This window comes from Colobus angolensis, unplaced genomic scaffold (genome assembly GCF_000951035.1).
Source record: "Colobus angolensis palliatus isolate OR3802 unplaced genomic scaffold, Cang.pa_1.0 Scaffold81, whole genome shotgun sequence".
NCBI classification, from domain to species: domain Eukaryota; kingdom Metazoa; phylum Chordata; class Mammalia; order Primates; family Cercopithecidae; genus Colobus; species Colobus angolensis.
Genome location: NW_012121932.1, coordinates 10,670,103 through 10,678,172, shown reverse-complemented (window position 1 = coordinate 10,678,172; position 8,070 = coordinate 10,670,103). Strand labels below are relative to the sequence as shown.

Here is an 8,070-nt window from a genome sequence, read left to right as displayed (position 1 = left end):
CCACCTCTATCCTTCACACAACCTGCATTCCATTTACCAAACCACTGGCAGTTCCCCAAATGAGTCACATTCCTTTATTCCTCTCCTGCCCAAAATGCCCTCCCTCTGTCCTGTCCAGGTGACAAAGTCATCTTTTTCTTTTTTGCCAAGTCCCAGATGTAGGCACTTCCAGGCAGAGTTAGATACATGTATTATTGCAGCATTTATCAAATTACACTGTAACCATTTATTTACATGTCCACCCCCACTCCCCCAAGCTGCAAGCTCCTGAGAGCCAGATCATATTTAGATTTGTATTTCTGGCAAGAAGCACAAGGGCTATAGAAACTTAATATCAATTTGCTGAATGGATGATTAGTTTTAAGAAGTACCTAATAAACCTTGGTAATTGTATTTCCTTAAATACTTGTTTTGGCTGCTACCTTTCTTAATAGAAATAGTCACTACTGCTTATGTTTACAAGTTTATTGGGTTCTAATTTTATCCTTTAAGATAAAAATTGCTAATATAATTCATTCATTCATTCATTCATCAATAAATATTTATCGGGAGACATTTGTCAGATACTGATTTGAAGTGAACAAATCAGACATGGCCCCTACCCTCATGAGGCTTACAGTCTATTAAATCTATTAAGTATGAAGGACAGACTGACCTTGAACCAATAAACAGGTCCATGTAAAATCATAAATTGAAATGAGAGTTGTGAAGGAAAACAACAGGTTACAAAGAGGAAGAATAATGGGAGGGACCTAATTTAGATAGAAGACTTAGGGCAATTCTCTTTGAAGAAGTTACATTAGAGGGAACACTAAAAGGTAGGTAGGAGCAAGCCACACAAAGTCATGGAGAAAGAGCATTCCAGGCAGAAGAAACAGTATGCGTGAAGACCTTAGGCAGGTGGAAGGCAGCTGCTGAGGCTGGGACCTGGGAGTTGGGGACCGGGAACAGACAAACCTAGAGAAGTTGTCAGGGGCTAGACAATGGGGTTTTGACCTAGACTATAAATTTCGTTTGTAGTTCATAGGGAAGACATTGAAGGTTTAACATATGGGAATGACAGGAACCTCTAGCAGGGCTCTGCCTGTGAGCATCACGTAGCACTCTGAGGATGTGTGCACTGCTCTAGGTTTCAGTGGAGAAAAAAGCAAGTGACAACCCTTCTGTCCCTGCTCAGCAAAAACTTTGATCACCAGCCCCCTTCCCCTGAATATGCTGGAGAAAAATAATGGACTTGCATTTCAAGGGCCGCATGTGAGAAGATCCTAAGCTGTCCTGGCTGTTCAGGTAGAAGTTGTCATCTTCCTCAATGATTTCGGCTATTGGAAGACATGGCCAGGCAGACAGAATCTAAAAGTTCTTCCAGGTGTGACATGAGTCCCTGGAATTCAGTGACAGAAAACAGTGTCCAAAGCCAGATGCCACCCTGGGAAGGGGGGCTTTGGAAGTTCCTGGGAGGCCATAACACCGCCTGGAAGGCTCCTCTCTCCCACATATTCGCAAAGCTCCATGATAAGCCAGGCCCCTGCTGGTCTTGCAGCGTCCCCCTATGATGCAGAGTAAACAGTGCCACCCGTCAAGCTGTCTCCAACCTTGTCCTCGGTTCCACTACCAAAAGAGGGAACTTTGCTGGGCCTGCCCCAGCAAGGTGTTATGTATGTTAGGCTAGGGCCACCGTGCTTCCCAGCTCTTACTGCTTTCAAGGTGCCCTTACAGACCTCCCCACTGCCCCCTGCATACGCCAGAGTGTGAACACCCCCTCCCTCTCCACAGCCCCGGCAGTGGGGTGCGGGTGGGCGGGGAGGTGGTTTCATCGCTCTACATGCAGCCCTTGGAGACCTACTTAGGCAATTTGTCACTCAGGCTTCAAGCTGCCAGCCGAGGAGGGGAGCTGAGAAGACTCTATAATGAGATCTTTGTGCTGTAATTAAGTGCCAGGCTTTGTTTTACACCTATCTTTCCCGCCTTGCCCGATTCCACCGCCAAGCTCCTCCAGGCAGTGAGTGGGGAGTGTCAGCAGCTCTGTGATTACACCCCAAGTGGCAGGTGGCAGGGAGCTCCTCCGCCTGCAGTCTGCACCACACCCCCAGACTTCCCCCACCACTAGTCTTAACTCAAGACTGTGTATTTCTGTCCTTGAACTGGATTTCACCCCAGAAAGTCACTCCACCGCTTTCTCATAAGGCTACCCCCTTTTAACTCTATGGTTGCAAGGCCTCTGGGGTGTCCATTTCTTTCTTTTGACACGTTCCTTTTCCTGAAAGTTTCAACAAACCCCATAGGCAGAGGGGGTGTGAAAAAGGAAAAGAGAAGTTAGGGCAAAAGAAGCACTGTTCTTATAGGACAGGAAGGGTCTGTCTTCTCTCTTGGGTCCTCCACACAAAATCGGAGCTTCCAAACACTCCAGCTCCCAAACATATGCAGTAGATTCTGCTGGCAAGAATGTGTCACTGTGATCTTCACATTTTAGCCTGAAGTTTAGCCTAGCTGAAGAAGCACCGGATTGGCAGTCGGAGAACATGGGATGGTGCTTCTCTTTGGCCTGGCTATGCTTTTGGACAACACTTCAGGTCTTGGGCCTGAGTTTCCTTCTCTGCACGATGAGGAGAGGATAGGAAGGGGCAATGCTGGCCTGTGTGATCTCGATGGACATTGTGGGAGTCTGCAGAGACCGAAGCAAAACCTCTGCCTCCTCTCCTCGGGCCTCGCCTCTCACAGCCCTCGGAGAAAATCCTTCCCTGGGCTGGGGCGTGGCCGAGACGGGGCGTGGCCTGGCCGGTGGGCGGGCCCTTCTGTGGGCGGGGCCGTGGGGCTTTCTGGAGCCCGAGCAAGGGCGCAGCTTCTGTGGCCGGGAGTAGCCAGACCAGGCGCGGGCGGCGCGGGGAGGCGTCCCAGAGGTGAGAGCCCTGCAGCAGCAGGGGACGGGCCGGGGCCCCTAAGTCGTAGGCGGCGCGGGGCGGGGACGCGGCTGCCTGCGCCGGTCGGACGCCTCTCCGCCCTCCCCCGGGTCTGTCCCGGTCTATTTTCCAATCTATGTCCAACTCGCGCCGCCTCACTAGGCGGCGCTCTCTGCCCCGCGGCACCCGCGAGACGTGGGGTCCGTCGGCCCAGGGACGGCGTGAGGGTGTCTTGTGGGTGCCCTGTGCCCGACAGGTTGGAGACGAGGAGACCTCGGCAGTGATGAAGTCACTCACATCCTCTCCTTGAAACAGAGCGGGTCCCTCTTGTGCTGTCTCGCTGTCACTCTCGCCTCTACCCTGTGGAAGAGGCAGGTAGCTTGTCCCCAGTCACTTTCTTCCTTGGAAAAGGAAGACAGAGGGCCACCTCCAGCAGGGCCGTGGAAATCCCAGAAAGTCACTGAGCTGCTCAACAAAAGGCCCTAAACACCCCACCCCACAGCACCAGGCAGTGCACCCTGGCCAAGACTCCGTGGTAAATATTGCTGCCTTTATGTTGAGAGGGAAAAAAAAAAAAAAAAAAGCCTGCCTGTGAAGATCATCGCCCAGTTGCCACGCTCCTGTGAAAACACAATTGGAAAACCACGTCCTAAGGGGCGAGGGTGGGTCTGGGACCATGCTGTGGCTTGGGTGATTGATGGTCGCGGGAGTGAGGATGCTGCCCTGGGAAGGCGCTGAGGCCCTGTTGGGTGGGAATCGATGGCTGCGGCTTTCTCCGGGAGGAGGGAGAGCGGTGTTGTTACCTAGTGTTAGGAGCACATCCGTCCAGCACCGTGAATTGCCAACAAGCAGAGTAACCCCAGTGTCCTTCAGATACTGTTGCTAAGCAGTGACCTAATCAATGAGATGCTCTGTTTGGACAGCAGGTACATCTGTAATGCCGCCCTCTTGCTCAGTGCCTGGAAGAGGCATTGGTGACTCCTGGCTAATGCTAGGGGTAGCTACCCTGCCGGAGCAGTCAGGCTCTTGTAGGGCCTGTGTGATTTCATCAGTTTTCTCCTGCATTTACCCATCCCCTCTGAATTCTGAAAAGTGTGTCCAAGATCTCTTGAACTCCGTGACTCACTTCACCCTTGTTCCTGTGGGCAGAAAACAATTCCCAGTGTGCCATGCACAGCCAGTCAGAAGGGAAGCCCTGGAGCAGAGCCCTGGGAAAAGTTCTGTGGAGCTAGATGCTAATTATTCAGTTATTGGATTGTGAGGAAATTCCAGGGGATGTCCCAGAGGAGGGACTAGGCTAAAGCTAATTACCCAGCAGTACAAAAATTATATATATATACACGCACTTTTTTTTTTGAGAAAGAGTCTCGCTCTGCCGCCCAGGCTGGAGTGCAGTCACACAATCTCAGCTCACAGAAACCACTGCCTCCCGGGTTCAAGCGATTCTCTTGCCTCAGCCTCCCAAGTAACTGGGATTACAGATGCCTACCACCATGCCTGGCTAATTTTTGTATTTTTAGTAGAAACGGGGTTTCACCATATTGGTCAGGCTGATCTCCAACTGCTGACCTCAAGTGATCCGCCTGCCTTAGCCTCCCAAAGTGCTGGGATTACAGGTGTGAGCCACTGCACTGGGCCAAAAATAATCTAAATTTCAACAGTCAGTATGACCATGTTTGTGCATATGGGCCTAATTATCAGTCTGACTGATTCTTCCTTTCAAAATGATGGCAGAGGATAACCTCTTTGGACATTTACAGCTCTGAGCAAAGCAAAAAGCATGTAGGTGCCATTGTCTGAATGTAAAATCAGCCCTGCCAGGTTTTTGATGTTGTTTCTGAGGAGGAAGCACCTCTCCGGAGAAAGGTGTTTCCAGAACAGTGCCTCTGTTGTTCATTCCTGTGCATCAGGAAGTTTGGCTCTGCTGAGTGTTGAAAGCAAAACTCTCCTGTTTGTTTGTTTCTGTATGCTGACAGACTTAGACAGCAGACAGCACTGCAATGTCCAGTTACTGCACCCAGATGTGTTTGTTTCACTCTTAACATTGTGGGAAAGAATGCAGAAGGCAGATCCAAAGCTTCAATCAGATTTCTGAAGCTTGAGTGATTCCCAGCCTTGGTCCTTTAATGTGTGAGCCACAGCGTATAGCGTCTTCAGCGTATAGTGTCTCTGGGACAAACCCAAGTTTGAGGCACAGTCCCTGCTGTCCAGAAGTTCCTAGGTCTAAGTGGGACGACAAAACCAGCACCTGTGAAACAATTAGAGAGCAATTAAGTGTGAAAGTATGTGGCAGCATCTGCTAGCTCAAAGAAGACAGCTAGTGTGGACTGACTGGGAAAGGAAGAGAGAGCTTCACAGAGCCAGCTGGTGTTCAGCTTGACTTAAAAATGACCATCAAGGGCTGGGCCAGGCCCAGGAAAGGAAGCATGAGGATATATGAAACTCACAATAACCAAAGGCACTTGCTGCCCAGAGCCAATCCAAATTGGTGCCTTCCAGGAATTCTGGCTGTGGGTCCTGCCAGTCTCTTCCTGCACCCAGTCATACTGCCCTTCTTATAGCATTCTAACCATGGCTTTTTTTTTTTTTTTTTTTTTTTCTGAGATAGAGTCTCACTCTGTCACCCAGGCTGGAGTGCATTCCTGTGATCTTGGCTCACTGCAACCTCTGCCTCCTGGGTTCAAGTAATTCTCCTGCCTCAGCCTCCCGAGTAGCTGGGACTATAGTCACGTACTACCATGCCCAGCTAATTTTTGTATTTTTAGTAGAGACGGGATTTCACCATGTTGGCCAGTCTGGTCTTGAACTCCTGACCTCAGGTGATCCCTCTTCCTTGGCCTCCCAAAGTGCTGGGATTACAGGTATGAGCCACCACGCCCAGCCTGACCATGACTTTTTTGTGTGCCTCCTTCACTTTATGCCTACTCTCCTATGCTCAAAATGCTCTGCTGAGCAATCCTCTACGGTTTTTAAGAAGCAGCTCAAATGGCACCTTCTCCAGTGAAGACTTCCCTGGCAGGCACCTATCCGAGTTTTTGAGCAGAAATGGAGGATTTCTCCTTTGTCCTCCATTAGTCCTTGCATAGACCTCTGTTGAAGCTCTGTATTGTCCATAGGAGTTAAGGGGTCTTTGACCCACTCACAGAAGCAGAGCGGTGTCTTACTTACCTAGGGCTCCCCTGAGCCAAATTTGGTGTCTGGTACATAAGAAGCATTTGATAAATGATTCTTGATTGAAATTCAAGTCCTTATAGGTAACAGTGAAGTGCCCCACCAACTTGGAGTAGAAGGCATGGGTTATGTGTTATAGAGACTCTCAGACTGGATAAATTAGATGGAGCCAATTCCCAGAGGCCTTGAGGAGTCTGAGTGCAATGCAGTGATGGTGCTAAAAACTCATAGCACCCCCTATTGCCTTCACTGTAGAATTCTGCCCTCAGCATATCCTCTTTAGCCTCATCTTCCACCAGCTCCCACCTTGAATCCACAAGTCTACCTTCTGAGCCACTCCAGCTCCAGGTAGCCCCCCAGGCCTGGGCTGTCTCTTCTCCTTTGTCCATGCTGTTTGGCAGCCTTGACCAGGAATGCCTACTGCTCTCCCCAGCTAATTCCTGATCCTTAAGACTCCAGATCTGAATCCTCTATGTGCAGAGGCCCCTCAGGCTGGGTTTTCAAGTTCTCTGTGCTCCGTAGCACCCTGCACAGCCTCTAACAGCATTTACCACACCCTCTTATGGCTGCTGTTTACTTGACCATCTCCCTGCTAGTTAGCTCCCTGAAGGCAGGGATTAGGTTAATCCTTGATATATCCCCCATCAGCTAATGTTGTTCCTAGGAGATGGTGTCCAATAAGTGTGCACTGGATGGCAGGCTGAAACAGGGTGATAAAAATATCAAGGACAAATCTAGAGACATCTGGAAGGGGAAAACTAGAATTTGGTGATTAGTTATATGAAAAGAGTGTATTAGTCTGTTCTCAGACTACTAATAAAGATATACCTAAGTCTGAGTGATTTATAAAGGAAAGAAGTTTAATTGACTCACAGTTCCACATGGTTAGGGAGGCCTCACAATCATTGTGGAAGGCAAGGAGGAGCAAAGTCACATCTTACATGGCAGCAGCCAAGACAGCATGTGCAGGGGAACTCCCATTTATAAAACCATCAAATCTCTTGAGACTTATTCATTATCAAAAGAACAGCACGGAAAGACCTGCCCCCATGATTCAATTACCTCACACTGAATTCCTCCCACAACACGTGGGAATTATGGGAGCTACAATTCAAGATGAGATTTGGGTGGGGACACAGCCAAACCATATCAAAGAGTAAGGGACAAGGTTCCTTAAAACCTATGAGGCAGGTGGAGATGGTGTCCTACAGGGGTAGGATTCCCTGGCCTGGGGAGAGGTCCACTTATATGTCTCTGAGTACTATGCAAAAATGTTTTTGTTTCCTGGAGGATTTTCAAAATTCAAAATATTAAGTCACTTTGAGACATGTTGAGTCTGATGACAAAATGGAAATGTTCTAGAGTCAACTGAAACACACCTTTGAGTACAGGTGAGGTCGAGCCTAGAGAAAGATTTTGGGAGCTTAGTGGTGACAGTTTAACTTGTGAAAGCAAATGTGGTCACTGAGGGAAGAAGCCTAAAGCAGAGAACAAGGTCTTGGGGAAACCTGGAAGCCATGGGAGTGGGAAAAAGAAAAGGATCTTTGGAAAATAGAGTGACAGAAAGATAGGGAAAAAATCAAGGAAGCCAAAGGAAGAGATATTTCAAGAAGAAATAGGTGGCCAAAACTACCCAATGCTAAAAACAAAAAACAAAAAACAAAACACCAAACCACACACACACACACACACACATACACACACACACACACCACTAGGAGATTCAAAAAAAAAAAGAGGCTAGGTACAGTGGTTCATGCCTGTAATACCTTGGGAGGCCAAGGCAGGAGGATTGTTTGAAACCAAGAGTTCAAGACCAGTCTGGGCAGCATAGTGAGACAGCCCCCTACACACACACACAAATTATCTGAGCATAGTGGCACATGCCTATAGTCCCAGCTATTCCAGAAGCTGAGGTGGGAGGATCACTTGAACCCAGGAGTTCAAGGCTGCAGTGAGCTCCGATCGTACCACTTCACTCCAGTCTGGGTGATGCAATGAG

The 8,070-nt window shown here is 48.8% G+C and overlaps 1 protein-coding gene across 1 annotated transcript in view; it reads left to right on the top strand.

The window, feature by feature from the left end:
- The first annotated feature begins 2,851 nt into the window (after positions 1-2,851).
- Positions 2,852-8,070, top strand: part of TLR5 (toll-like receptor 5) — a 30,641-nt gene continuing 25,422 nt past the window's right edge. Inside the window, exon 1 of the mRNA XM_011929488.1 lies at positions 2,852-2,897. The gene's annotated coding sequence lies outside the window, so the exon portion shown is untranslated. The remainder of the gene's footprint in view (positions 2,898-8,070) is intronic.